The sequence below is a fragment of the Mirounga leonina genome, unplaced genomic scaffold (genome assembly GCF_011800145.1).
Source record: "Mirounga leonina isolate KUSES-001 unplaced genomic scaffold, KU_Mleo_1.0 Mir_115, whole genome shotgun sequence".
Classification (NCBI taxonomy): domain Eukaryota; kingdom Metazoa; phylum Chordata; class Mammalia; order Carnivora; family Phocidae; genus Mirounga; species Mirounga leonina.
Window position 1 is genome coordinate 29,853,342 of NW_023270268.1, and position 8,459 is coordinate 29,861,800.

The 8,459-nt window shown below is 46.1% G+C and overlaps 1 long non-coding RNA gene across 1 annotated transcript in view; it reads right to left on the reverse strand.

The window, feature by feature from the left end:
* Positions 1 to 3,726, reverse strand: part of LOC118003767 — a 64,379-nt gene extending 60,653 nt beyond the window's left edge. The window contains exon 1 of the long non-coding RNA XR_004677406.1: positions 2,862 to 3,726. This is a non-coding gene — a long non-coding RNA (uncharacterized LOC118003767). The remainder of the gene's footprint in view (positions 1 to 2,861) is intronic.
* Positions 3,727 to 8,459: the final 4,733 nt, after the last annotated feature.

Below are 8,459 nucleotides of genomic sequence, written 5' to 3' on the forward strand. Positions count from 1 at the left end.
AAATAAATAAATAAATAAATAAATAAATAAATAAATAAATAAATAAATAAATAAAAGACTTTTTTTTTTTTTAAGTAATCAAAGGAGAGATTGGGGTGCTTGACCCTGATGTGCTGACCCCTTTGAGGACAGGAGAGGAAATGATTGCTCCAAGTCCTTCAAGCCAGGAAATAGGATTTAGCGGAATAAGAAAAGAACAGTTTGGAAGCCACACAGTCCTCTGAAATTTGGACTCTACTACGGCTACCGGCATCACCATCCCCCGCCCCTCCCCAGCCCCATTCACCCCGTAATCAGTATGTCCTGGGGCAAGTTACTTGTCTTCCCTGAACCTCAGTAATAATGCCCGTCTTGCAAGGATCGAACGAAAAGTGTTTGATGGCACTTGGTAAATTGCAAAGTGCCAAGCAGCACGTTATAATCATGTTAGTAAATTATACACACAAGGACGTGTTGAACAGGAACAAAACATCTGCCACAGACGACTACAGAATTGTTCCTTGCAGCAGATTTTTGATGGCTCTCTGAGGTCAAAACAACTCAAGGTTTAGTCACTCGGACACTGAACCCCGATATTAACATCTATCCAAATTGTTCTTACGATCCTATCTATAGATGCGCTGATCACTGGATATTGTGGGAATACTTTGCCGCAAGTCGGTTGCTAAATTGGTTGGCAAGCAGCGGGCCGCGAGTGGCTCAGAGGAAGCCTGTGTGCTCTCCGGGTTTGGCAGCTCATCACTTCAGGCCCTCACCTTGTCCTCACACACTAGTCTCGGTCACCTTGGAAACTGCCCTATTCTAGATGCAGAGCACAGAACGCGCAGGCTGGCATGGAATTAATCAGCAGCCGATTCTCTTCTGGTCCATTACTGAAAAACCATCAGTACCTGTCAAGCCACTTTGGGGAGGGTCCATGGTGGGGTTTCAAGGCTCTTCCCGGGGGAAATTAATGCCAGAGGTTAGGGTTTAGGGAAAAATGGAAAAATAAAATAAGGGAGAAAAAAATTAAGGGAGAAGGAAGAGGAAAGGAGGGAAGGAAGAAGTAAAAGAAGAAAAGGTCAGAAGGAGGAACATGAGATATTATCCTGTTTTACAGATGAGAAGGCTGAGGCCCAAGCTCACATAACCAGGAAATATCAGAGCTGCATTTCAAATCCAAGGGAAATACAATCCCTGAAGGAGGGAAAAAAAAATCCCTAAGATGATTGAATTTTCCAACGTCCAAAACAGTTCCTGGTGGGAATCAGACACTCCGGAAACAGTGCATCCAAAATGCAACATGTGGCAGGGGACAGAGGAGGGACTCGGTGAGAGGCAGCCCTCTGCGAGCCAGGAAGAGGGCCCTCACCCCAATACTAACCCTGATCTTGGGCTCCCCAGCCTCCAGAACTGTAGGAAATAAATGTCTGCTGTTTAAGCCCACCAGGCTGTGGAGTCTGTTAGAGCAGCCCGAGCTCACAGAGGCTGCACAATTTTCCATCCCCGCCCTCAGTGTTTGAGGAGCGAATGCCAGTGTGGAGTCCCACCAGCCTCAGCCTCGGTCTTAGCTCTGCCACCGACGTGACCCAGTCACCTCCTCTCACATAACCTCTCTGGCTTTCAATGTCCCTACTGGTAAAATGGGGGTGATCAAGTTGATGAGGGTTGCATGGATGACATAGGAAAAGCTCCTAGCACACACTACTCCGTACATGTCAGTGGTTTCATGGTTGTTGCCGAGAGAATCATGAAATCTCAGTGTGGGAAGGGGCCCGATAGGCACAATAAATGATTTTACTTCACGGATTATCACAGCAGGATTCTATATCGTGCGTCCTGCCGGAAGGTCCTCACCACCACTCACTGTGGGGCACAATGGGCCAGAAGCACCCACTGGACATCGGATAGCATTTCCCAAGTGTGTTCTTGGAAAGTTGGCTTTCACAGGGTATAAATGAGGATTATGAAGAGGGAAAAAGAATTCTGAAGTTCGATAACTTTAGGAAACACAGAGTCAAAAACACCAAAGCAGGTTTCTCTCCTGCAGGACTTCTCAGAGCATTGAGCAAGATAGTGCACTTTGAAACCATTAATGAGGAATGGAGATGGCAACATTACCTCAGCTTCCCTGTCCTGGGAGACCTTTCCCAGCTGGGCAAAGTCTGCATCAGGAAATGAGGCATCTGTCTACACAGTGCAGAAACTGTGTACAAAGTGAACCTTAGCCTTGAATTCTAAGTACTCACCCCAACCACAGCATTGCAAAATTTTCTCCTTTGCCACTTTATCCCAAATGGCAATTTAGAAACTGCAGCCACTGCGGCTCTGCAATCCTCCTTAGCGTCCCCAATCATCCCTGCTGCATGACGCCAATCTCCCAAGTGCAAATTCGGGGTGTTAGATAATCTTCCAAGGCTGAGAGATGAGGGTCACCTTGTCAAGACTGAGGAAGTCCACCCTCCCCTTCCCCATCCTGTAGCAGGTCCTGGACAAAAGTGGGCAGAGCTAGGTTTCCCTTCTCAGCCAGGTTTTTCAACTGCTGAGTTCAGTAAATGTCCAGAGCACTCGCGTTCTAGGGTTCTGCCATTGCCCCTTTGTATGTTAATGCACTTTTTAAAAAATCCATAGTAAGTTTAGGGGCCATAACTAAGAGATCTAAGGAATGGTCAGGATCTGGGAGAAACCAAAAGACTTAGTAATTTCCTGAGACACGAGGCAAGGGGTTGGAGACAGGGTTCCAGAAGACCTGCCCTCCATCATTCACATGTAATGCAAATGCAAATAAATTACCCCCTTCTGTTGCACCTTCCAGAATGGTGGATAATTCCATCTCAGATGGTGACCAGATAAAATGACTCTCACTTCACATATAAGCTTACCTTGAGTCTTCTATTCTCAGAGGCACTGAGGAAACTGAGGCCTTTTTCCTGAACTCTTTTAACTGAAATGAAAAAGACGGTCCCAGGATGACCCCAAGACAGGAACAATGGCACCAGTGAGTCTTCATTAAGCACGTACCATGTGACAGATGCATGTGGTCCAACAGCCAGAGAGGAGAGCCAACAGCACGCGAATGCATACAGCTGGGATTAGTCCTAGCGGGCCCTAGGACCACCACCACCAGCTCCTCCAGACCGTCTGCTCAGCGGGAGTTTGGGAAACGGAGCAATGTCTGCTATGTAAGGAATCCAATCCATCCAACCCTTATCAAGCCAGTCAGAAGGCAGCAGTTGCCAGTGAAGACTTTGGGGAGATTTGCTCAAGTACGAAGCTGGACGTGGGTCTTGCACCAATACGCTTGAGGGGAGGAGGCACTGGAAGGAGCAAGAAGAAAGGCTAGCTGAACGCTGCGGGTGGGGCAAGGTGGACCTGTGCGTGGGAGACAGGGGGCCGGGCTGCAGAAACTGTGGGGTGGCACGCATCTCAGGCCCTTGCATGCCCCTGAATCCGCAGTTTGGGGCAGCGACAAGTGTGTTGAGGAAGAGAAGCAGCCCGCCGTGGCGGGGTAAAAGGTCAGCAGCGTGGCTGGACCCCAACAGGCTGGGTGATCTGACCAGCTCATTCCCCTTTTCTGACCTCAGCTTCCTTGTCAGCAAGAAATGAGATGGTTGTTCCGAATCTGTGGATTGGGACTTTTTTTTCTTGTAATAAAATTCATGTAACATAAAATGTGTTGTTACTGACATTTGGTACATTCCCAGTGTTGTGCAACCATCATCACTCTCTAGTTGCAGGGCATCTTCATCACCGCCAAAAAGCCTGTACCCATGAAGCAGTCACTCCCCAGTACCCCCTCTCTGGGGCCCCTGGCAACCATGAATCTTCTTTCCGCCCCTGTGGACTTGCCTGTTCTGGATATTTCATATAAACGGAATCATACAATTCTATGGCCTTTTGTGACTGACTTCTGTCACTTAGCACAATATTTGCAAGTTTCATCTGTGTTTGAGCATTTAGCAGCACTTCGTTTCTTTTTAAGGCTAAATAATATTCCATTGTAGAGCTATACTACTTTTATCTACCCATCAGTTGATGAACATTTGTATGGTTTCCACCTCTTGGCTACTGTGAATAGTCAAACATTCCAATATTTGTGTACAAGAATCAGTATATCTGTTTTGAAATCTTTGGGGTATGTACCCAGGAGTAGAATTGCTGGGTAACATGGTGTTATGGACCAAATGTTTATGCCTTCACAAAAGAAGTCCTGAGCCCCACAGTGATGGTATTTGGAGGTGAGGCCTGTGGGAGGTAATTGGGTTTAGTTGGGGTCATGAGAGTGGGGCCCCCCGATGGGATTACTAACATAAAAAGAGGAAGAAATCAGAGCTCCTTCCCGACTCCCATGTGAGGATACTGTGAGAGGCAGCCATCTGTGGGCCAGAAAGAGGGTCCTCACCAAGAACCTAACCCTGATCTCAGACCCCCATCCTCCAGAACAGTGAAAAATAAATGTCTGTTCTTTAAGCCACCCAGTCTATGGTATTTTGTTGTAGAAGCCCAAGCAGCAGACTAAGACATATGGTATTGTGTGTGTGTGTGTGTGTTTAAAGATTTTATTTATTTATTTTATTTTAGAGAGAGAGAGCAATCACATAAGCCTGGAGAGGGGCAGAGGGAGAGGGAGAGAATCTCAAGCAGACTTCCTGCTGACCATGGAGCCCAACATGGGGCTCATTCTCATGATCCTGAGATCATGACCTGAGCTGAAACCAAGAGTTGGATGCTTAACCGACTGAGCCACCCAGGCACCCCTATGGTATTGTATGTTTAAGTTATTGAGGAATCCCAAACTCTTTTCCACAGTGGCTGAACCATTTTCCATTCCCGCCATCCATGTTTGAAAGTTCTGTTTTCTCCCCAACCTTACCAACATGGGGACTCTTTTAAGCAGGAAGGGCATTTAGTAATAAAACTGCTTCTTTTTTTTTTTTTTTTTAATTTTATTTATTTGTTTGTCAGAGAGAGAGAGAATGCAAAAGCATGGGGAGGGGCAGAGGGAGAAGCAGGCTCCCCGATGAACAGGGAGCCCGATGCGGGGCTCGACCCCAGGACCCTGGGATCATGACCTGAGCCGGAGGCAGACGCGTAACCGACTGAGCCACCCAGGTGTCCCAATAAAACTGCTTCTTATAATAAAATCTTTCTCTGAACCTTACTATAAGATAACAGATAAAAGAGAAACCGTTGGGGTGGAGGTGATAGTACCTCTGAGGAACCCCTAGGACTCTAAGAAACAGTGTGAAAACCATTTGCTCCAGATAGGTTTGTTGGATCCTTCCTGGCTTGGAATCCACAGATCCCATCTTGACTTACTTCCCTGCATCCAGGTCCTTGGAGGTTTGGCCTAGAGAGGACTCTCCCCATCTCCATCCCACACTTCTAGGGAAGGCCCGAGGTTACAGTGCTCTTCCAGTTGTGGTATGGGGCCCATCTGTGCAAGAATCATCTGGATCTTGTTAAAATGAAAATTCTGGGATCCCACCCCAGTCTTACAGAATGGGAATCTTTTCCAGAAGAACCCTGGAATTTGCATTTTTTTACATACTTCCAGATGATTTTGATGTCCCCAAATTTGAGAACCACTGGCCTGGAAGGGGCTGAGAGGTGAGGGATTTGCAGGTAGATGCTTCAGTGGATAAGGCCAAAGAGGAACCATCTTGCTGAACTGTGGTGAGCTTCCTCCCTTGCTCTTTAAGTGAGAGAGAGGTGTTGGATTTTGCTTTGGGATCCAAGTGCCAACTGGGGCTACCCAAAGGTCATACTGGCACCACCTCCTTCCCACAGGACTGGGAAGTTCCAAAGGATAAGGACCCTCTTATGCCCCTCAGAAACTGTGCACAGTGTTTAAGCATTTCCAAGTGCTGTTATTTTTTTTAATGATGGTTATTATGGTTACTTTTTTGAAATTTGAAAATATAGCCGATCAGTCATAAAGCAATGACTATTTATGCAAGTTTTAGCAGCGTTAAGCAATGCCTTCCTTGTGCTGAGAATCAACATTATTTACTTTGGGAATCTTGCCCAGATTTCTGTTAACTCATTCACACATAGCTTCTCCTCCCAGCCTTGTGACTCAGTGAGGTTTTCCCCGGCTGGGCAAGGAAAACTATGCACAGACCCAATCTAGTGCAATGAACTCATCAAGGATCATCAAAAGCCCCCTATTCCAGTTACACCCCCAGAGTAGAAACCCCCTCTTCAGAGAGATCCATTTTGGTTATCCATTGCTATGTAACAAATCTTGCCGAAAATTAGTGACTTAACACAACAACCATTTTATTAGTCCTCACTGGTCTTTGGATTGACAAAGCTCAACTGAGCAGTTCTGCTCCTTCTGTTGGCTGTTGAGGCTACAGCCATCTGGGGGCTCAACTGGGCTGAAGAATCCAAGCTGGCTCACTCACATGGCGAGGAGCTAATACTGGCTGTCAGCTGGGAGCTTAGCTGGGCCTGCTGGCTGAAATGTCCCATCCATGTCCTCCTCACGTGGCTTGGGCTTCCCACAGTATGGCAGCTGGGCCGCAAGAGGGAGTATCCTAAGATCAAGTGTTCCAAGAGGGAGGAAGTGGTTTAAAGCACTGATCTGGGATTCACCCCTAGCTCTAAGACCTTGGATAAATCATTTAATCTCCTAGAACCTAAATTTCCCTATCTACCACATAAACATAATGCCTTTCTCATCAGAATGATTTGAAGACTGAGGGATGCCTGGGTGGCTCAGTGGGTTAAGCATCTGCCTTCTGCTCAGGTCATGATCCCAGGGTCCTGGGATCAAGTCCTGCATTGGGCTCCTTGCTCAGCAGGGGGCCTGCTTCTTCCTCTGTCTCCTGCTCCCCCTGGTTGTGCTTTCTCTCTCTCTCTGACAAATAAATTAATAAAATCTTAAAAAAAAAAAAAAAAGAGCATGTAGAATGATTTGAAGACTGAGATGGTGTATATAAAGCTCTTCACACAGTGCTCACACAGAGTGAGTTATGATCATGGGCACACCAACACCTAATCCTAGGACATGCTGGATAGTACATGCTGGATCTCTCCACTTTTTCTCCCAGCCTTACCCAGATTCCTCAGTTGCCACCTCTCATTTGAAGAAAAGGGGGAGGTTGCTCTCTTTAATGGGATCCTGTAGGTCTAGATGCAGAAATTAGAAACTATGACATGACTCCTTGCAATTTATCTTAAAAGGAAAAAAATTTTACACGTATTTGAAGATAGCTGTAGGAAAATGTTCCTTGCAACAGTGTGAAGAACATGTTACAATAACATGCTATCAAACTAAATGTCTATCAGTAGGGGGTGAGAAATGATAACATTCATATTCTACTGGATATTATTTGCTCTTAGGGCATCTAACAACCGATCATCCTTCCTCTTAGGGGAAAACTCTAAGATAGGAAATAAACACCGCTGCTGTCTGCTAGAGGCAAGAGGAAGGCAGATAAGGCCACTCCTGCTCCCTGGAATGCATGTAAGCTGAGTGTCGCCAGCGAAATGCTCTATTTTCAAGATTGCCAAGTGACATGTAGCTAAGTGTCTGGTGGAGCAGAGCTGACCTAGACAGCTCAGCTTGGGACTGTTGTGTGCGAGAGAAACTTTCTTCATTAAGCCACTCTAAATTAGGCTTTTTATGTTATAGCAGCTTAGCTTATACTAGTTATGGTGACTTTAGAACATGGCCACATTCCTTCTGTTGAGAAGAGAGTCTGTGTTCCCTCCTCTCAAATCAGGGCAGGACTGTGACCACTTAGATCAATGGACTATAGTGAAAGAGGACTTCCAAGGCTAGGTCATGAGAGGCCACATAGCCTCCTCCCTGCTTACTAGAACACTAGCTCCTGGAGCACTGAGCCACCCTGTAAGAAGTCAGACTACCCAGAGGCTGCCACACTGTGAGGAAGCCTAAGCCATATACAGAGGCCCTGCATACGGGGTCAGTTGGTAGAGCTCATGGGGCGCCTAGGTGGCTCCATCAGTTGAGTGTCCAACTCTTGATTTTGGCTCATGTCATGACCTCAGGGTTGTGAGCCCACGTTGGGCTCTGTGTTCAGTCAGCTTGAGATTCTCTCTTCCTTTCCCTCTACCCCTCCCCCCACTCTCTCCCAAAATAAATAAACAAATTAAAAAAAAAAAAACAAAAAACGAAAAACCTTCTACCTCAGCTCAGGGTTCAAGTCATCCCAGCCAAATCTCAAACATGTGAATGAAGAAGCTTCCAGCTGATTCCATTACCCTCTCCCGACAACAGATTTCATCTCTTACTTTGAATTTTCCCAGCCGAGGTCCCAGACATTGTGACATCATCCCTGCAGTATCCTGTTAGAATTCCTGACCCACAGACTATATGAGCATATCAAAATAGCAATTGTTTTATTCCACTAAGTTTTATGAATTGTTACACTGCAATAGCTAATAGAACACTAAACTAACATATAATAGATTCTGTGGGCTATCAACACTCTTTCAAAAAATTCCTC